The sequence below is a fragment of the Protopterus annectens genome, chromosome 5.part1, assembly GCF_019279795.1.
Source record: "Protopterus annectens isolate FY-2018-M chromosome 5.part1, PAN1.0, whole genome shotgun sequence".
NCBI lineage: Eukaryota > Metazoa > Chordata > Ceratodontiformes > Protopteridae > Protopterus > Protopterus annectens.
This window is the reverse complement of record NC_056736.1, coordinates 385,583,995-385,606,571: the sequence shown is the minus strand read 5'-3', so window position 1 is coordinate 385,606,571 and position 22,577 is coordinate 385,583,995. Positions and strand designations below refer to the sequence as shown.

At 37.3% G+C, this 22,577-nt stretch overlaps 1 protein-coding gene across 1 annotated transcript in view; it reads left to right on the top strand.

The window, feature by feature from the left end:
- LOC122803168 (extracellular calcium-sensing receptor-like) overlaps nucleotides 1-22,577 on the top strand; it is a 2,339,905-nt gene that overhangs the window by 76,860 nt on the left and 2,240,468 nt on the right. The window contains exon 2 of the mRNA XM_044072784.1: nucleotides 976-1,066. The gene's annotated coding sequence lies outside the window, so the exon portion shown is untranslated. The remainder of the gene's footprint in view (nucleotides 1-975; nucleotides 1,067-22,577) is intronic.

Genomic DNA, 22,577 nt, shown 5'->3' with positions numbered 1-22,577 from the left:
TGCATGCTATGCTGTTGAAATAGTTTGAACTTTTGAATGTGAGTAGAAGTATTAATATACAAATGCATGCTATGCTGTTGAAATAGTTTGAACTTTTGAATGTGAGTAGAAGTATTAATATAGAAATGCATGCTATGCTGTTGAAATAGTTTGAACTTTTGAATGTGAGTAGAAGTATTAATATAGAAATGCATGCTATGCTGTTGAAATAGTTTGAACTTTTGAATGTGAGTAGAAGTATTAATATACAAATGCATGCTATGCTGTTGAAATAGTTTGAACTTTTGAATGTGAGTAGAAGTATTAATATAGAAATGCATGCTATGCTGTTGAAATAGTTTGAACTTTTGAATGTGAGTAGAAGTATTAATATACAAATGCATGCTATGCTGTTGAAATAGTTTGAACTTTTGAATGTGAGTAGAAGTATTAATATACAAATGCATGCATGCTATGCTGTTGAAATAGTTTGAACTTTTGAATGTGAGTAGAAGTATTAATATACAAATGCATGCTATGCTGTTGAAATAGTTTGAACTTTTGAATGTGAGTAGAAGTATTAATATACAAATGCATGCTATGCTGTTGAAATAGTTTGAACTTTTGAATGTGAGTAGAAGTATTAATATACAAATGCATCCTATGCTGTTGAAATAGTTTGAACTTTTGAATGTGAGTAGAAGTATTAATATACAAATGCATGCTATGCTGTTGAAATAGTTTGAACTTTTGAATGTGAGTAGAAGTATTCTAAAAGTCTTGCATGCTTACAGTAATGCAATTATACCAGAAATATGACTGTATATGATAAATGTCACCTTAATGATATAATCTGAAATACTTGCAGAAGACTAGTATTTGAAATACACTGGAGTAATAGTACTCCTTAACTGTGCTGCATTTTTAAATACTGTGAACGCATCCACTGCATATTTATAATTTATGATTTAATCATTCTTTTCTTTCTTTTTACAGGGCAGTTTTAAGAGAAGAAAAAGCTGAAGTATTTTCACTTTCAGGAGGAGGTACTCCTGCATATGACGGTGGAAGTTAATACAATAAAAAGGTATTGACAGTACTACAGAAAAAACGGCAGAGATGGCCACTGTATCACCATAAGAAGAGCTTAATCTAATTAGTCATACTATGAATCTACAAGTGTATAAAAAGTGGAAAAAGTTTTATTTTCATTTTGTGTGTGTTTAACCTAGTGCTTCTTGTTTTGGGAAGCCCTAGTTGATTTATTTTTATTTTCATTTATGTTTTTACCTTGCCTGATTCTCTATTTAGGCACTAGCATTCCAGCCTAAACAGGGCCGCTCTGATTATATATAAGTATCTGAGTGGATGTTTAACAGTCATACTGGAAATCAGAAAGTGTGTAAAGAGTAAAAACTTTTAATTTCATTTTGAGCATGTTTATACTAGTGCTCAAACCAAAAGTAAAAATGCAACGAACATTAACCAGTAAGCAGTAACTAAAAGGGTAGGTTCAGCGAATAGCTCACAACTCAGGTCCATAGCACATATCACTAATGTGTAAAATAAATGTTCCAAAAGGCACAAATTGTGCATGAACAGGAGCAGTAGCACCTCTTATAGTACAAACAGTCCAACTCATGTCCAAATGTTAAAAAGTTTTTATTGTACAACTAATACAAACACAATTAAGCCTTTTCTGAATATTTACTTTACATGATGGCATAGACCTGGGTTGTGAGCCACTCGCTGAACCTCCCCCCTTTTTTATCCTAATGCTCCTTATTTTGGGAAGCTTTCATAGCTATATAGGTTTTTAGGCTCATAGCTGAGTATTATTCTAGCTGCCTTTGTGATCCATTTTAAGTCTAGTCAGTTCCCTTTCAAATGTGAGAATCAAACCCTGTACCTTTTTTCTATGAAATACCTTAATGATTATATCAGCTGCACCCCAACCTCTATACCTCACTATTGTTAAAAGCTTCATTCCCTTTGCATGGCAGAGGATGGTTTTAATTCATTGACCTCTGGTTTATGGGGCCTGCATGCTTCTGCTGCACAACTCTGCTGTCCTACCTACCATTGTACCATCCTACTGCATGCCTAGTCTTTGGGACCATGCAGGAATGCACAGGAATGGTAGGTCTTTAAAAAGCCATTTGGTGTTTGCCTGGAGGAGGAACATACTATGGCTTGTGTAAAGGGAGTGTTGTGATTATGTGATTGTGAGATGAAGCTACTGAAGGTTTATCTTCTCTTAAATTTAAAATAAAAAATAATTGCTACTGTTTAATCACAGTATCTTTTACAGACCTGTGTTCAATCATTAGCTGAAAAAGGTACAATATTTCTGTTCTGTAAGTACAGTATGTATGGCTTACATCAGGATTTGTTTTCAAACCTTGAAGTCTCCTTTTTTAACAAAAATGATCTAGAAAACTTAGAAGCATAGTTACCAGGGCTTAGCAAGGCAGCTGCAGTAGGAATGGGAGACTCTCCTGCTGAGGTTGTTGAACCCTTTGTAAATATTACTTTCCACCAACAATTGACAAGTTAGACAATTGCTGCATATATTGTACGGACCAGTATTTGATGCAGCAATACAGGTAAGTCAGACAATGTATCAATGCAGCATCATTATATAGACGCTTCTAGCCAATGTCACAAAGGTGAAATACATCACAAATCTGTTCCTGTTAAAACATAGCCACACTGTTCCGGGTAATTAGAAATGCAAAAAGTCATTAGAGTAGTACTTCTCATATTAGATCAAAATGCATTGCAAAAGAACTCATACTGACACACAGAACCATTGGAAGTAATTTTGCACTTCCTAGTGTTGATCTTGAGACAACTGAAGTCACAGCTTCAGAAAATAGAGGAGTTAGTTTTTGTGATTGGAAATTGCATGGCTAAGAAAATAATCAGGCATGTTACAAACATTAGTAGGAAAAACTTTTTCTCCATCCTTAATGGGGCAAAACTAAGTAATATTTATGATGCGTTAAAAAGATGATAAAGAACAGGTAGTTTTTTTGGTACCATTGTGCTTTATGCTGGGGTGTATGATTTGTACGCAACTGTTTGGTATCATATGTTTCAACAAAAATGAAAATATATTCCATTTCTGTTTTACCTATAAAGTGGACACCTGTTTATAGAAATGCTACCCTCCCCAAATTTCAGTAAATATTTAGGTGATACATTATTTGTTAAGACATTTTCTGAATTAATAATACATTTTTATTATACAGTTGTATTATTTTCAAAAACATAAGCAGAACAATAGGCTTACTATGTAAATGCACACAGTCTTTTTTCTTTAAAAAAGATTGGGGGAATCATCCGCTATAGCTAGTCAAATACAACTTTTTTTATTTTAGCTATCACCGAGGCATGGTAATGCATTGATGAGGATTTAACAAACAATATGGCTAAGAAACAACACTTTGGGAGGTGTGATTGATGTTTTTGTTCATGATTCCATCCCCTGAGAATTATTACAGAATAACATTCATATGGAGTCTCTTGTCATTGAAGTTCCATTTTTTTTAATAATAGCAGCTTACATATAATTTATAGTTATCATAGCCCAGGAATGAATGTTGAGCATCAAACTCAGTATTCAGAATTTATGACTTTCAAATGAACTCTAAAATACTCTAGTATTAATTGAAGGTGTGGGAACATGCAGCTCATCAGATGAACATAAATTTTATGACTTAATGACAAAGAGACATGGTCCAGATGACTGATTTTCCTGCTAAAATAATATAACACTTTGGATCTTTTACTTACTAATATTTGTGCTAAAACTCATAATATTAATATCTATTTCTCCCATTAGTTGCCTCTGATCATTTGACTCTAGAATTTACTGTACATTCATATACTAATTCATCTAAAGTTTTTATAACAAGTTATGACTGCTCAAGGATCAGTATTCGATCATTTTTAAACAAAATAATGACTTAGATTGGAGCACTGAAGCTTCATCTGTACCATCAGCAACTTGGCATTTGCTTCAGAGCAAATTTTATTTATTTATTTGTCTGTCCATCTATCTGTTTGTCTATCTATCTATCTATCTATCTATATGTCCTCCACAGAAGACATATTTTTTTCATTTCTTTTATCAGACCCTCCTATTTCATTATAACTGCATCATTTTCCACAAATTTTATCCCTAGCAAAGACATTTCATTCATTAAAAAATATACAACCCCATTTTTACCAAATCACAAAGTTTGTTGTGTTTACCAAATCACTAAAACTCTTACCTTTATCTTTATTCAAGGTCATTCCCATTTAATTTAAACATTCATTCAGACAAGCCAACTCTTTCTTTATCCATATTTTGTTCTTAGTAATTACAACTGTATTATCTGTGTATGTCAAAACTTTTGGAATCACTGCTTCTTTTTGCATCACATATCTAGCATCTTTCATTTTACAAGCGATTTCACTCACTATCATATTTATTACCAATGCAGCAAAAAAAATCCTCTCATGGGGCATCTTTATCTCATACCACTCTTCATACATTTTCCTTTACTCAGCCACCCATTCACCAACACGCTCATTCTGTTTTTTTGATATGCTGACATACATACACTCCTAATTCTGTTACCCATTCCATGCTTCTCCATAACATCCCAGAAAGCATAATGTCCTACTGTACAAGTTTCACATCTTTCCTTTTACTTATTGTATCACTCACAATTTCTCTCAAAACCATTAACAGTTCTTGACATCCTTTCCTTTTTATACCATATATATTATATTTTCTTCTATAATGTCCCTCATCCTTACTTCAGTTGTCTCCTGTATTATTCTCATAAAAACATTATAATCTGTGTTATTTAGTATGTGTTCATTTGTTTTTATTTCATTATTCAAATCTTATATCCATATAAATTTTAGTATCCCACCACATTACTCTCTATGAACAAACGCTTCATTCAGCCATTTGGAAAATACTCTTTTTGCCAATTCATAAATTTCTTATACATGCCATACCCTATAACATCTGGGTCTGATATTGAATGAACATTTGCTTTCCTAAGTAATTACAATTCACTACTGGTAATTTCTTTTTCAAATTCTTCCTTAACTCATTTTTGAAAAAAAAAAAATGTACTTCCATTCTCTCTTATTTTCTTTCTTTTTACTCTTATATGTATTTTCTACATGCTGCACTACAGTACTCATAATTTCCTCCTGTGTTCTTTTTACTTCTCCTTTTACATTTTTCATTTCCCCATTATACTATATTCCTTTACTATTTTACCCAGATATGCACATACCGCCTCCCTTTTCCCTTGTTAATAATATCTGTCTAAACAGTAATGCCTTATTGTTTTCTCTATTTATTTATATATTTATTTTTCTGTATCATAATGTTCTCTCTCTCTCGTAGTATTCTATAAATTCTCTAATACATTTATGTACATTTTCCCACACTTCATTTTCTCTTCCTTTCCTATAACATCCTGCCATTGAAGAAAAAAAAAAAAAACACTTTTTATACTTCCTTTTAAATTCAACCCACCATTCAGACCAGTTTTTATAGACTCCATTTATGGTTATATGATTCTTCCATAATTACATTTCGTACTCTACAATTTCATCTCATAATTTGCCATTTATTCTTTTTATCCCCTTTCCTATTTTAATATACACAGTTTCTTCCATCACCTCCATCCATACTGCTAAGTGGTCTGAAAAAACTATCACAACTGTATCACCATCTGCAACCCTTAAGCCTTCTGATGATGCAAAATAATTAATTTCAGATCCAAGTGCCCCCAGCTAAAAGTCCATTGACTTTTGTTCCACAGTTAATTTACCATATTGTGTTACTTCCTTTATTTTATTTACACCATTCCCTTTCTTTTTACATTTTCTCCTTAAATCACAATTAAAGTACCCTGCAATTATAATTTTCATGTTAACCAGCACATATATTTGATGCTAAAATTCTATAAAAATGTTCTATCTCACATCCATAACAGTTAATCTTTCCATCTTTACCAGTGTTGCATCTTTTTAATTTTTTTAAATACAATACAGCCACTCCAGAGCAACAATTCACTTCCTAAGTTCCATATTATATTTCCACCCCACAATTTTTCTGTTTGCATTCTTTCTTCGGTTGTCAGGAATCTTACATCATCTAGCAAAACAACATCCACATCACACTCAGCACACCACTACAGTATCTCTATCATTCTTACAGTGTTAATAATACTGTTCACATTTACTGAAAGTACTCTAAAACTGTTTCTTTTCCTTCTTTGTAAGTTCGACAAATGTTTTAAAATTTTAATTTTCTTAGTTTTACTCTTTCCACAATTCAGTATTTTTTCTTGGGTTTATGAACAAATAGTCCTTGATCCACAAAATCAGCTTTTTCATTGGCTAGATCTTAAGAAAATATCAGTAGCAATCCCTTCTTCTGACTTCTCTTTCTGCTTACACTCTATATCTTCTCATTTTTACCTCCATATTTTTTCTTCTACAATTTCTTCTTCAACTAGTTCACACCGTCTCCCCCAACATATTGTCCTTCTGCATGCATTTTTTCTTCCCTTTCCATTACTTTTCATTACTTACTGCTTGCTCTTGACAATCTACCCAAAAGTGTCCTTTTATTTTTTTTTTATGCACACACATTCTTGCTGTATGTACTTACTCCCCACAGTATTTACATTATATCTTGTCAGATTAATTAATTAAAACACACACACACAAGTATAATTTAGGCTGTCCATCGTATCTCAATACCCCTTTCTGACAAGCCACAAAAATAATACTTTGCAAGTGTTTCACCATGTTTTTTTCACGTTTAAAGCTGCTCCCAGACTCCTCTCTCCATTCCATAAGTTTGTCTCATCTCTAACTTTCACAGTATTATGAACAGTATAACAGAGACCCTCCATGCATTTTTAACATTGTTTTCCACTTCAGCAATTCTAAATGGCAAAGCAACTTTTTTTAACATTTAAGTTACTACCTGAAAACAAATAATTATTATATGGATAAATGTCCTCCTTTTTGTTACAGGGTTTCAGAGATTTCATCAGTTTCAAATGTTAAGTTGCATAAAATCCCTGGCTCAATATTTATAAAAGACTGAATTTCTTGGGCATTAAAACCCAGAACAGTTACTATTTTTTTCCATACATAATATCTGTCTATTACAGTGTCATTTTTGTTTTAATTATTACAGGTGGCCTTCTCTTCATTTTAAAAATAGTTTTACTTATAGTTTGTTGCTGTCCTCCTTTTCTTTTTGCCTGTTGTCACTGCTGCATATGTTTTAGTTATGGCCACAAAACCAGACACATTCTCAGTTTGTTGCTGCCTTTGTCTTTTACTTTCTGTCACTGTTGCATAAGTTTAACTCCTGCATTTTCTGCTGACTCATTAAATGGTCCTTTTCTACAGTATCATCTTTAGCACTTGCAAAAAATGTTATCTGCCATCTCACCTTATGAAACACCAGAACTGTCAAATGGATCATCCTGCTCAATTATTTTTAACAGAACATTATCTGCAAGCTTTCCTGACACCAGTTCTGTTATCTTCTCCACTTCAACAGATTGTTGTGGATGTTACAAATATGCAATATGTAGCTATCTCCATCTCCACTGAGATAGCTAAACACTGTTCATTTGTAACAGCCACAACACAGGAATCTTTGTTGACATTCTGTAGCTCCATACTGAACATATTTTCCCCAAATTATCACTTTTTACTTCCTGCCTTTTTCTCCTTCTCCATGCCTCTGTTCCATTAGGTCTTCCTTGCTGCTGTAGGAGCCCTCCATTGCCATCTAGTAGTCGATTTTCCATTATGTCTGTGATGATGTGAGGTGTTGTCATCCATGCCAGGTTGAATAGGGCAGTGCATGTGTAACATGTCAGCATAGTTAGCTGGAGTTTTGTAAATAGTTTTGTCATTTGACTATCAGCTTGTGTTAAAAATGTATCAACAGTGCTATTATAACGGATTAAATGTTTATGTTGAAACAAAGAATTCTGGAAGGGAAAAGTAGAAGTTTTTGAAATTGTTCTGTAGCCTTCAGATACTGAAACAGATCTTAGCAAAGCTCTGAGAGTGCATTGTACCAGAGTCAGGTGATCAAATGTGATGTCATTCTATAACCAGCACTGAGAGGATGGAACTCTTACAGCAGTTTGTTTTGTTTTCTTTGGAACCTGATATAAAGATATATGTCAGTTATCACAGTTCACTTGAGTTCAGTTAGTTGAGTTACTTCAATTCAGTCAGTTTGAAGCTCATCATCTTGCCTTGTGGAATTAAGCATCTCAGAATCTAATCTTGTCTTGCTGTATTAAGTAAGCTAGGGAACAGTTATTCTTTAGACAGTCGGGAAATACAATGAGATTAGTTATTGTTTTTCTGGATCTGTTTGAATCTGTCCAACTGTGTTATTTTTATTTCCCTGTGATTGAAACTCTGGTGTTTATTGCACTTAAATATTTAGTATTCTCATGTTTTCCATTTTATTATTTACTATTAAATATTTTGCACCTTTCATTGTGGCTGATCATTAGGAGACTACTTTTAACATCTTGAGAGTACTTGTGCTTATTTTAGTGACTCCGTGACTACTCCAAAAAGCCTGGCTGCTTTGGTTACACGCTACCATTTATGTTAGTATTGATGTTACTAAGTATAACTCGATAGCCTTGTAAGAGCCTGAGAGTGGTTGACTGGTTGCAGCATGTTTACCTTATTGTCTGGCAGAATGGGGTACAGTTAATAAATCTGTACCAGCCTTTCCCAGAAGTGTGTGTGTGTGTGTGTGTGTGTGTGTGTGTGTGTGTGTGTGTGTGTGTGTGTGTGTGTGTGTGAAAATCAAGTACCCAGGTTTGGGTGTGTCAACTACTTGGAATTGGGACATAGGGCTCCAAAGTGAGTCTTATTTGGGATCTGGAGAGACAGACAGTCCAGTCCCAGGGCTGCAGCATGTTTCCTGTGTGCTCTTGGGGAAAAGTGTGCTTAATGCAGAGTTCCATCTAAAAATACTGTGTAAATCCATTCCTGTTTTTAGTGACCATCTCTTACTGGTGTTAGTAGTGAGGACTGAAGCACCTTGATTACTGGCCTGGGATAGAGAGGCTGTCACAATGCCCTAGACAAATTTTCCCTAGAAAAAAAATGTACCATTTTGGGTCTTCCATGAAAAGAGGTTACTAGCCTAGTAGGACTTACCCAGTCACCAAAGGATAAATAAATGCCATCCAAAGAGATGAAAAGTCTTAGGGTTGTGAGAAAGCAGAACCACAGAAGAAGTGCATGCTTCAGGCAATCCACTATCAAAGAATAATGTAGATAAAAATAACTTCTGCTAAGGTGCCAATATTTTAAATCCACAGAACACCACATTACAAATGATTAAAATAAGTCTCCTGGAAGACTATTCAGTATGTTGGCAAACTATAGAAATCACTGCACAAAACTTTGTAGATGCATGAATAAAATAGTCTTCAAATTCAGAAAAGGATCCAAAGTTCATGGACATCTATCATATAGCTCCCCAACAAGTGTAACATCTCTGCATACAAACCATCCTTCACAGTTCTGGTTCCATTTCATGCTAGGAGCAGTACAAACTCATGGCTGCTACAATCGTTAAACAAGCAGTGGGACCTTCTGTATCAAACCCATCCTCACAGGAGTGAAGACATCAGATACTATTCTATATAAGGGAATAAATGACAAAAAGCATTAAAAATCAATATATAAAGTATTATTTTGGTAAAATTTATGTTAAGTCAGTTGACAATTGCATGACTTACAACTCTACCCATATATATCAACACAGACATGTATATATGTGTGTGTGTATATATATATATATATATATATATATATATATATATATATATATATATATGTGTATATATATGTATATATATATATATATATATATATATATATATATATATATATATATATATATATATATATATATAGATAGATAGAGTTGGGTTCCAATTGTTTGGCTGATTGCCTTATTTGACAAGTGGAAGCCCAGTATTTTTTGGTCAAATGTCTGGTTTTTCAAATGTTTTTTTCAGGTGTGTTTTTCTTCAAAACAAACAAGTGTGATGTGTAGTAAGGGTGTGTTTATATGTGTGTGTCTGTGTCTTTCTGATTGCATGTTGGTTAGGGTAAGAGTAAGCTTTTAGGTAAGGGTACAGATTAAGTATGTGTGATTATGAGCGTTTAGGTTTAGTGTTAGGATTACGTTATGGGACAGAGGTAAGAGATGCTTGTGTGTGTGTTTTTTCACTGCTTTCTCTGGCTGTACTCCAGCTGATTTTGTTAGTCAGCCCAGTAACTATTCAATGAAGGAATGTTTGCTAATGCATCCCCCAAGCTCCCTGGCTGGCTTGCCAAATGTTAAGAAGTGTTTTCTTCTTCTTCTTCTTACCTCTGTCTTGTTATTAGTATAAAACCACTAAGACATTGAAAGTAGTTTGTAAAACATTGTCCACCTAGATATCAGCCATACCTCTCGACTGTATAGATTTTCGCAGAAAGTCCAGATTTTGGTCTCATATGTTTGGTCCATTTTTCATAAAATTGTAGTTTTTGGGCAAATTAGTGGTAAATCATTAAACAGTGAAGTTGTAAAATAATGACAGACATTTGAGTTTCAGACTTCACATCCTTCTGAAAATTCATGCCAATCCAAAAACCTGTTATTCTATCAACTTTCTAACTTTGTAAGACCAATATTTAAAAATTCTCCCTACTTTTGGGCATTTGTCTCACTTTTATTTATGGCTTTGTCCAGATTTCTTGCTCTTATAGATTGAGAAGTGTGATAGGAGCACATCAAAACTATACTAATAAGTTTAAACTATACACCAACATGGCACATACTTTTATCTACATGAAAACAAAGAACAAAGGTTCTTGACTATTCCTTCCAATCATAATTCATAAGCTTACCTACACATGCCATAGACTCCAGTGAGGGGAAAGGATACTTTGCATTTTTTTATAATGCTTTCTTCTGTTTTGTATATTGCAGTATATTTTCATTACGCTGTGTTCTAATTGTATTCTATTTTCTGTTTTGTATTGCATATTTAAACTTAAAAAGAAACCAGAGCTGCCTCTCTTGTGAGTACACAGAAATTAAAGCCGGTCATTTAAGGTTAATTACCTGTGAAATGAGGGAGGAGCTAGGAACTATACATTGTATTTAAGGGTTAAAATAAAACATTTCAAGGCTTTACTGGGAAAGCTCACTCAGACTCTGTTAACTATTGCTATGTGGGAAAGTTTTTTTTTTCTTTTTATATTGCTTTCTTGTAATTTGTACTGCTATATTGCTTTCTACTGTTTTGTATTCTATTTTAATTGTATTCTCCATTCTATTGCATATCTAACTTAGGAAAAAAAGCAAAGATGTCTCTCTTGACAGTCACACACAAATTAGAACAGGTTACTTAAGGTTAAGTACCTATGAACTAAGGAAGGAGCTGATAGCTAAACCTATTACTTAATTACTTAATTACCCCAGTATTAACTGGGAATCATATATGACACCAAATATGCAGGCACAGAGATTCATGGATTTTGTAAGCACAAACGCTCTGGACCAGATTGTCAATACTCGGACCAGTGATGCAAACATACTTGATCTGGTCCTCAATAGTATGAGACAGCACTGCACACCATGTAGTGTAATGTCCTCAGTGGTAAGGTTGGACCATAAAATGGCCTCTTTTGAAGTAAAACAAAAATCAGAAACTGCAGCTAACCTTGGAATGTCCAGGAACTTTGCTAAGGCTAGCTACCAACTGTTGAGTGGTAAGTTGGCAAAATTTCAAGCCCCTCTAAACCCTGATAACACTGCTTCCTACATGGAACTATTCACAGAAGCCCTGTACAAACATATTAATAGCTGCATAGAGGAATACGTACACAACTAACTCAAAAAACAAGTCATTCTGGTCGAATTGCAGCATCTTTAGGCTGTATAATAGAAGGAAGATAATCTTGGCAAAAATTAGGAGGTGTAGCAACCAGCAGGATAAAAGCACTTTCAAATTAAATTAAACAAACAACTTAGAGGAGAAATAATATCTACCAAAGCCAAATGTGAAATTCATTTGACCTCCCAGCCCAAGGACAAATAAAGGCATTCTTTAGCTATGTCCATAACCTCAAAGGTAATACACAATTGAGTGTAGATCTCATTGTTAATGGAGCCACCTATACTGAGCCAGTCTCATCAGGATGACACTGATATAAAGACTGTATTTTATATAGCAGAAGTAGGTTAAAAAATTAAAAAAAAAATGATAGCTGGGTGCACAAGACATAGGATAAAAAGGTGCCCAATCCTGGTAGGAGCCACTGGTTCCAGGACTGAAAAAAAATGACAGTGTGGCATCCTCATGACACAGAAACATTCATACAATAGGGCTAGGCCAGGCCCAAGGGGAGGATGGCTTCCCAATTATAGAAGGAAGTAGCAGTCCACAAAAATCACAAAAACTGATAGGCCAAAAAAGAGCAATAAAGACAACAGTGTGGACTACTGAGGATAAGAAAGAAATAGTATATTGCTACTATTATGCAAGAAGCCCAGAATTTTCAGACAGAAGATATACAAAAAGATTAAGAGAAAAATTAGAGGAAAGAAAAATACTTCCACAAGAATAACTGTCAGAAGCTTCAAATAAAAATTTGTGTTCATTAATACAACAGATTTATAAAAAACATTATACAGACCAAGAAACCTTTGTCCTTTTGGAAAAAAGAAGCAACTGTAGAAGCTCGAAAATATCAAAAACAAAATCAAGAGACTTTTGAAAGGTATAAAAAAGAAATATAGATATGGGAAAGAGAAAGAGATCTGATATGGTATAATATTTATGCAAAGGCGAAAGCCAAATTAATCAACACAAGAAAGGCAGCTCCAAAGATATTCGAAGAGAAATACAGGCAAAGGCATCCAGATATGGAAAATTTCACAATAAAAATATAAGATCACAAAGAGGGAATGTAGAACAGATGATTAGTAAAATAGAAGTTAAAAATTAGAAGTTAAAGTTATGGAATACTTGTTAAGTGATTATTTAGGTTACATCACAACATGATGGAACGAGTCCCCAAAGTAAGGAGAAAAAGGAGGATCAGGAGACATCTGAAAGGGAGGCTAGAGGAATGGTGAGGATGCAGGGAATAGAGTTGGTGAAGGTGGATGAGTTTAAATACTTGGGATCAATAGTTCAGAGTAATGGTGAGTGTGGAAGAGAGGTAAAGAAGAGAGTACAGGCAGGGTGGAGAAGAGTGTCAGGAGTGATTTGTGACAGACGATTACCAGTAAGGGTGAAAGGGAAGGTCTACAAGAGGGTAGTGAGACCAGCTATGTTATATGGGTTGGAGACAGTGGCACTGACAAAATGGAAAGAGTCAGAGCTAGAAGTGGCAGAGTTAAAGATGTTATGATTTGCACTGGGTGTGACGAGGGTAGACAGGATTAAGAATAAGTATATTAGAGGGTCAGCCCAGGTTGAACAGTTTGGAGGCAAAGCCAGAGAGGTGAGATTGTGTTGGTTTGGACATGTGCTGAGGAGGGATGCTGGCTATATTGTGGAAAGGATGCTAAGGATGAAGCTGCCAGGCAATAGGAAAAGAGAAAGGCCTAAGATAAGGTTTATTGATGTGGTGAGAGAGGACATGCAGATGGCTGGTGTGACAGAGCAAGATGCAGAGGACAGGAAGAAATGGAAACAGGTGATCCGCTGTGGCGACCCCTAACCAGGAAATGCCGAAAGAAGAAGAAGGAGACATTTGAAGAAGAATTTTGGACATGGGAAAGAGAAAGAGAAAGAAATTTAGTATGGTATAATATTTTGAGAACTATCAATGAAGATCCTGTAGAACATAATGAAGCTGCTAAATGGATAGAAGCAATAAAAGAATAAGAAAAGTTCATAGACACAGGATATGAAGTGGGATGAAGCAACAGCCAGTGAGACTGAAACAAAGTTAAGAAAAGCTCTTAATTGCAAAACCCCAGGCCCATATGCAGTACCTAACTTCTGGCTAAAAGTATTAAGATCTTTACATGAAGATTTAGCCACGAGATAAGAACTATTTATATGCGTACCCCAAACAGACACCAGCCTGGTTACCAGGAAAAACAATATTCCCACTTAAGAGCAAACTTGCAAGCTATCCAAAAAACTATAAACCAATAACTTGCCTTCCGATGACATATAAACTATACACTGGAATTGATGGCAGAGTTTATAGTCATTTAGAAGAAAATTCAATCATGGCAATAGAACAAATAGAAAAGGGTAATAAAAGAAAGTCATATAGAACAAAAGATCATTTGTTGTTAAAGTCATAATGGAGAACTGTAAAAAGGGGAAGAATCTAAGTATGGCATGGATAGACTACAAAAAAGCATTAGATAATATCCCAAATTCATGGATAAAAGAGTGATTCAAAATGTATAAGAAACACCCTGCACTGATTGATTACATTATAGTGACCATGAAACAGTGGCAAACCACTTTGCGGTTAAGCCATGAAAAAGGACAAATTATTATTCCAGGGATAAAAATTCAAAGAGGGGTATTCAGTTTGACTCTGTCACCACTGCTCTTTTGTCTTGCCTTTAACCCATTAAGTTGTCTACTTAACAGATTAGGTCTCAGACAACTCCAAAGAGTGAAGACTTTTCATCTTCTTTTTGTAGATGATTTAAAACTGCATATTTCTCATCAGATGAGGAACTGAAAGTACAACTGCAAATGGTCAAAACTTTTTCAGATGATATAGAAGTGTCATTTGGTCTTGGTAATGTGCAATGGCAACCTTTAAAATAGGAAAGCTGCAGCACCAAGAAAACATCAGTTTGGGACAGCAATGTGATATAAAAGACTTGAGCAAGAGTGAGTATATTAATATTTGCGAACTGATGAAAGATCAACAAAAAAATGAACAAATGCAAATAAAACTTTGTAAGGAATATTTTAGAAGACTTAAATTAATGCTGTAAACAGCATTGACATCTAGGAACAAAGTCCACTCTATAAACCAATTTGTTCTTCCTGCCCTAACTTACAGTTTTGGAGTGATTGACTGCCCCCAAAAGGTGTTGGATAGGTTAGACAAGAAAACAAGGATGCTTCATGGTCATCAAATGATTTATAAAAATTGCTGCATACCAATATTATATATTCCCCGTTATGAAGGAGCTATTGACCTGCTCTAAATTGATCACATGTATAGATCTTCAGTCATGGGACTGCTTAGATATCTGCTGATCTCACAAGACCCAAAGATAGTGAAAGTCTAAGATGACTTTCTTGCTTAGTTTAACAAAAGCATATTTGCATCAAGCGGGAATGGAAATCAAACCAGAAGTAGATAAAAATCAGGCAGCAACTGAATGTGCCAAAAAAACAAAAGGAATATAAGGTGAAGGATCAGATGGCAAGAAATGTGGGAAATGCATAAATATAGTTGGAAGTATAGAAGAAAACTTTTGGAACAACCTCATGTTGATTAGGATTGAATGCAGGAATGGTTAAGGAGAGTGGATTTATACCAAAAGACAAAAGGTTAATATTGATGGCCCAAGATAGTGGACTTACATACATGTTGGATTACAAAGTCTACTGAAAATTTGGTAGAAACAGACACGTAGGTTTTGTAAAACAGAATTGGAAATGGTTGCACATCTTGTTGCTGGTTGTGCTATACTAATGGCAGAAGGACTGTATACTGAAACAAATAATAATGTGGCAAGACTGTTGCACTGGGGATTGTGCAAACATTATAATATTGAGGTAGCTGAAAAACATTGGAACCATGAGCCACAAAGCATTATAGAAAATGATGAAGTTTATATCACATGGGAACACCCATTACCAACAGTTCAAAAATAGATGTGAGCAAACCAGATATATAAGTCCATAAAAAGAAGACAAAAGTAGCACTGATCATTGAAATTGTTGCACCCTGTGATTACGGTGTTTTACGAACAGAGAGACACAAAATCACAAAATACCAGGATATGCAGGCAGAAACAAAGGTAATATGAAAGAAGGAAACCCAGACAGTTCCAGTAGTAGTAGGAGCAATGGGTCTTTTAAAGAATTTACAAGCATACTTACATACGTTAATGATGCATGTAACTCCATACAAATTGCAGGAGGAGTCATTACTGGGCACATTGCGGGTGCTGCAAAGAGCACTTCTGGTTAACATCAAAGATTGAAACAATACTAATTTCATGAACTTTAATTCTACTTTGACTTAGGAATGAGGTCCATTCCCGTCATGGTATTAGAAACCCAAAACACTTGAAGAAATTAAAAAAAGTCAATAGATATAGCAAGCCAAATGGCAGACAAATTCAGGTCTAACTTTACCCACTCCCTTCCTCTCACCCAAACCTCTCCTCAGACAATACCATAAAATATAACTCCCCCTACTATCGCTAGTGAACAGGGCCTCAAAGCTCTCTCCAAAATCAAGAACTCTGCATCAATAAGCCCCAACAATATCCCAGGCTGCCATCTAAATGGCATGAAACATGACCTATCAGGCCCTCTAAAATCACCATCTAACAGCCTACAAACAGGCTTCATGCCTCATGAAATGAGAATACCAACCATCATCCCTCTGCACAAAGGTGAGCTGCATAGAAACCATGGAAACTACAGGCACACAAGTTTCACTAGTATCATTAGTCTCATATGCAAAGCCATGGAAAGAATTATCAAGAAAATGATCAGTAATCACATAGGAAACCTCCACACACTGGGCCCAACCCAGTTTAGTTTCATCAAGGGTAGGTCATTCCTACTCAGCCTGGTGGACTTCTTTGTGAAAGTCACGAAAGCAGTGGACAAGGGCAAAATGGTTCACAATGCTTACCTTGACCTGGTCAAAGTATTTGACACAATACTGCAGTCAGGCATTGTTGACAAACTCACGAGGTTAGGTATAAACCTGTATGCCACCCACTAAGATAGCCAGCTGTCTCTCAGATAGGACCCATGAAGTTAGAATTGGGGAATCCATGTCTAAAAAGAGGTCAGTCACCAGTGGAGTGTAGCAGGGATTGGTCCTGGGACCTCTCCTTTTTGGCATCTGTTTCTCTGAAGTTAAGGCCAATGTCAAGGGCCTCTGGCTGATGAAATCTGCAGATGATTGCAAATTCGAAGCAGCCATAGAATCCCCCAATGACAGTAATGCTCTCCATTAAGGGCTGACACAGACAAATTACAGGTGTTAGAGCCATGGACTAAAACTAAATATCAAGAAATGCAATTCCCCTTTGGGAAGTCAGTGACTCCTGATGAGCATCATACTGACAACATACCCTAAGAGTCAACCTAGTAGTCAGCGACTTGGAGACACACACACACACAGTAATCTGTCCTTTGTCTGTCATGTGTCTGTGGTACAAAGGAAATCATTCTGTGTTGTACAATTTAATAAGCAAGGCATGGCATCTAGGTAGAAGGAGGTCATTGCTCTTCTGTATTCGGCATTCATCAGACCTATCCAAGTCCACAGAGGTTCCTCTTTAAAAGAATCCAGGGCATAAACGTGTCCTGTGCAGATTGCCTAAATCTCTATTCTTGTATTCTGTTTCCTGCAGGTTGTTGAGGAGAGATCTATACCTGGCGTACAAGGCACTATCAAACCCCACTCTGATATCTACAAAACAGGCAGCACCAGAATTATAGATTCCACAGTTTTAAACATTGCCTGTGATATAAGTAGGACATGTTGGAGAGACAGGTATGTATCCCCAGAGAATACCCCTTCTGTACCAGGCTCCCCATCTATGTGAAGCATAGTTCATTCCTATCCCAATTCAAGTATAACTTGAACAATTGGATGTGGAATAAGAAATTCATTCTTGGTTTGGCACCTATGTCTGTAAAGGAAAAAAACAGCTTGTGAATGGTTCATCTCCCAGGCCCCTGCTTGTATATGTTCTTCTCTCAAACCCCTGTTTACACTTCAAGGGCACCAGAACTTGTCAGACATTTGGGATACATAGCTTGACTTAAAAAGGCCCAGTGCTTGTCAGCCTAGAATACACCTATGCATCTATGAACATTGATTGGCAGTAGAAATATGCAATTAGTATTCACAGACTGTTGGTCAGGCCTTCCTATTGAAATGTCAGCACTCAAAATGCAGAATGTTAAAAAGCCAAAAAAATGCAGAGGAAACAGTAGAAGATCAAATATCAAAAATTGCTCTCCTGCTTAAAACTCCTTTTTTCAGGGGGCAAATCCTGTGAACATTGATTGGCAAGAGAAATATGCAATTATTATTCAGAGACTGTTGATCAGGGCTCCCTATTGGAAGTGTCAGCGCTCAAAATGCCGAGTGCCAAAAAGCCAACAAAAAAAAAAACATAAAACAGGAGAAGACCGAACCTCGAAAATTGGTCTTCTCCTTAAAACTTCTTTTTGCAGGGGAAAAGTCACCCCTGCACCCACCCATGTAGGGACAAGCCCCCACAAACCCCAAACTTATATATACCAACTCCAGGTTTGCCATACCTCAAAAAAAGGAAATATTCTGAGAAATGGCATCTAGGACTTAGTATATACAAGTACAAGCTTTCGGCCATTCAGTCTCAACAGTTCGGGACTCGCTCTAGGGGGTCCCAACATTTCAAATGGTTACAGTTGATCATCATATTTTTCACATACTCTGCACTTTCTCATGACTTCATTCACACAGCTACACAAACAAAGCTAGACTCAATCACAAGAACTGTAGCAAAACTAGGCCAGACTACAGAGACATAATTGCTTTACTCAAGCATCCAATGTTCCTTTGTTACAGAAAAAAGCAGCATTGCGTTTTTGATCTCGATTCAGCATAAACATGTTTCTGGTCTGAAATACAGAAATTTTATTTAATTAATTAATTAATTTATTTATAAGATAAGCCGCGGTGGTACAGCGGTAGCATTGTTGCCTCACAGCAAGAGGTTCTCCTGTTCGATTCTCGGCTGGAGTGCCTTCTGTGTGGAGTCTGCATGTCCTCCCCGCAGTCGAGTGGCCTCCGAAAGACATGCATGAATGGGTGTGCCTTCGCTGAAGGTTGGGCGTCAGGCTGGCAACTTGGCACCATAAAAAAAAAACTACTGCCAATCATTAGCGGACCAGAGTTCCGCTGTGGTGACCCCTAACCGGGAAAAGCCGAAAAGACAAACATTTATTTATTTTACATTTGTTGAGCGGGTTAGTCCAACTGAACTGCATAGCTCTGTTTCAGTGGAAACCCGGGGAGAAAAGCTCCACAGTAATAACATTTGATGTTCTTCGTCTCACATTGCTGCAGTCATAACCTGTGGGTAGTCCGCTGTCCTCGATCGGCCCGAATACCAAAGAGCTGGGCTGGCGTCGGTCATTGTTGCCTAGAGCTGACGTCAGTACGTCGTAGTACATAAGCGCATGACCGACGCCATATCCCCAGTCTTTCTTGCCGCGTGGTCCGAAGCAGAAGCAGCGTTTGCAAGTGCCGTTCTGAAATTTTCATTTATCGAGTTTCAGACCGAAGACCGAGTTGGGCTAAGTACCCCGTTGGGGAAATCTTTGTCTTTTCTTGCCTCAGTTATCCGGATGTCAGAAAAAGTTAATAATTGCATTTCTTGTGGGAAACAGATACCTCATAAGGATTTTCATTCTTTCTGTATTCCTTGCTTAGGGCCTGAGCACGACGTGGTCGGGTGTCGCTTTTGTGCTAGATTTAATAAGCGCACCATTAAACGGAGATTAGACTGTGCCAGGCTTGTTTTTGGTAAAAGGTGTAACTATAACATGCCGTCGGATCCTCCGACGCCCGCTACCGCTAAGAAGCATAAAGATAAATCTTTGAAGTCTAAACCGGATGAGTCGTCCGTTACGGACGCCGGTTCTACGGAGCCTCCGGTTGAATCTGTGGATCCTGCCGAGGGTTCGGCTGAATCCCATGGGGAACCTTTACTTTTACAGGAGTTGGCCTCTCAGGAGTTAGGCCCAGCTGAAGGTGCTTCTCAGGTGTCTGTAGTTCCATCTTTACAGAAGGTTATTAGGCCTTCTACTTCAGTGGCTAAAGGCCATGCTAAGGCCAAACCTTGTCATGTTGGCCCTGGTCATAGTTCTAGCCCTCCAGCCCCTGTTCCTAAAAAGCATATGTTGAAAATGGCTGAGGACTTGATTACTTTGATCAGGGGTTCTATGCCCCCCCCAGAGAAGAGGCCTAGGGTGGAGGCAGATTTAGAGGGGATGGATCATTCCTCAGAATACTCTGATTCCTCAGTTGAAGAAATTCAGGAATTCCCTTCTTATTTAGATTCGGATGCAGAGGACTCCTGTCCTTCTGCTTCTCCTCCTGAGGATTTTTCTTTTTCTGAGACCTTACATTCCATGAGGGAGCATTTCAAGTGGGAAGGTCAGGATTTTTCGGATTCTCGGAAACGGCTCAGGGAATTTTTGTTTCTGCCACAGCATAGGCCCTTGGCTATTCCTCCTGTCTTAGAAGTTGTTCAGGATGTTTTTTCTGAATCTTCCCTTAATCCTGATTCTTTACCTCCTGCCCCGGTAAAGCCAGACAGATATTATAGAGTTCCTGAAGCTCATAAGTATTTGTATAAGAGTCCTAGAGCTGATCCGGAAACTATTACTCAAGGTCCGAAGGGTATTAGGGCTTCTGTGGCTAAGAATCCAGTTCCTTTGGATAAAGATTCTAGAGCTTTAGATAGATGGGGGAAAAAAGTGTACACCTCCTCTACGTTAGCTATGAGGGCTTTGAATTGCCAATTTCATATGCTGAAATATCAGAATTTCTTGTTAGGTCAGTTGAAATCTAAGGTGGATGCTTTATCTGAGGGTATAGAGTGTCAGGAGCTCCAGGAGTTGGTTCATGCATCAGATCAAGTTGGTAAGCATTCTTTGCAGTGTGATTTCGATGCTCTTCAGGCTGCATCCAGGGTGGCTGCTACAGGTTCAGTTATTCGTAGGCATGCCTGGCTTAAGGATCAAAATTTGTCAGAGCATGTTAAGGCTCAGATTTTGGATGCTCCTCTTCAATCTGAAGTACTTTTTGGTCCTTCTGTGGAATCGGTTTTGAAAAAGATGGAAGATAAGGCTAAGTCTATGCAGACGGTCAAAGATTTTATGCAGGTGCAGCCCCCTAAGTTTAGTAGGAATTGGCCTGCTAGAGGATGGTCTTTTCCTTCTTCGGACTATCAGTCTAAGGGCAGGTCTAGGCGTGGTAGAGGCAGAGCTCACGCTCAGGGTTCTTTCAGACCTAGGACTTGGAGCTTTCCTGCACAGTCTTCTGGTGAGGGCAGGGGTCAGCCTTTTCGTAAACAGACCCAATGACCTGTATTTTCCGCTGCCAGACCCTTCTCTACTGGCAGCTCCTCTAGGAGGAAAGTTGGGACTTTTCAAACAAAACTGGCATTTGGTCACCCAGGACAAATGGGTGTTGGATATAATAAATCACGGGTACAAGTTTTATTTTCACACTTTTCCTCCTTTCAAAGGCATGCCGGATGTGCCTCCTCAGCAAAGGTTGGAGGCCCAGAAGCAAATTTCTTTACTTTTACAGATGGGGGCAATTCGGGTGGTCCCTCCATCAGAAGTAGGCCTAGGTTTTTATTCCCGTCTATTCCTAGTGCCAAAGAAAGGAAACACTTGGAGGCCAATTCTGGATTTGTCCATTCTCAATACCTACCTAGACATTCCAAAGTTCAAGATGTTAACATTACAACAACTTCTGCCCATGCTAGGCGAAGACCACTGGATGGTAACCCTGGACCTCAAAGAGGCCTATCTTCACATCCCTATCAGGCCCAGCTGCAGGAGATTCCTGAGGTTTCGGGCTGGTACTTCTCATTATCAGTTCTCTGCATTGCCCTTTGGTTTATCTACTGCGCCCAGAGTATTCACAAAAGTTCTGGCTCCGGTAATTGCTTTTTTCAGACAGAGAGGAATACAAATTTATCCTTATCTGGATGATTGCCTGATTCTTGCTCAAAGCAAAGACAAGTTACTACAACATCTCCAGTATGTAATGGCAATTTTAAGGTGCCTAGGGTATTCTGTGAACGAAATAAAGTCCAGTCTAGTACCCTCTCAGGACATGTGCTTTCTGGGTGTGAGACTGAATACAGCTTCTTGGATGGCATTTCTGACCCCAGACAAACAATGAACTCTTCATCTATACTTCCAGCAGTTATCAGTAATGTCCAGGCTGACTGCAAGGACAGTCCTTCAAGCCTTGGGGTTCATGGCATCTTGCATTCTAGTACTTCCCAATGCCAAACTGCATATGAGGAAGCTACAATGGTATCTCAAAAGTGTGTGGACGCAACACTGCCACGGATTGGACACTGTCATTCCGATTATACCTTGCATCCAGAAGGAATTCTTGTGGTGGGCTCAGGAATGTCACCTAAACAAAGGACTCTCTGTGACCCAACCAGAGGCGAGTCAGATCCTAACGATGGATGCCTCGGACTTGGCTTGGGGAGCACACTTCAATGGAAAATGGATACA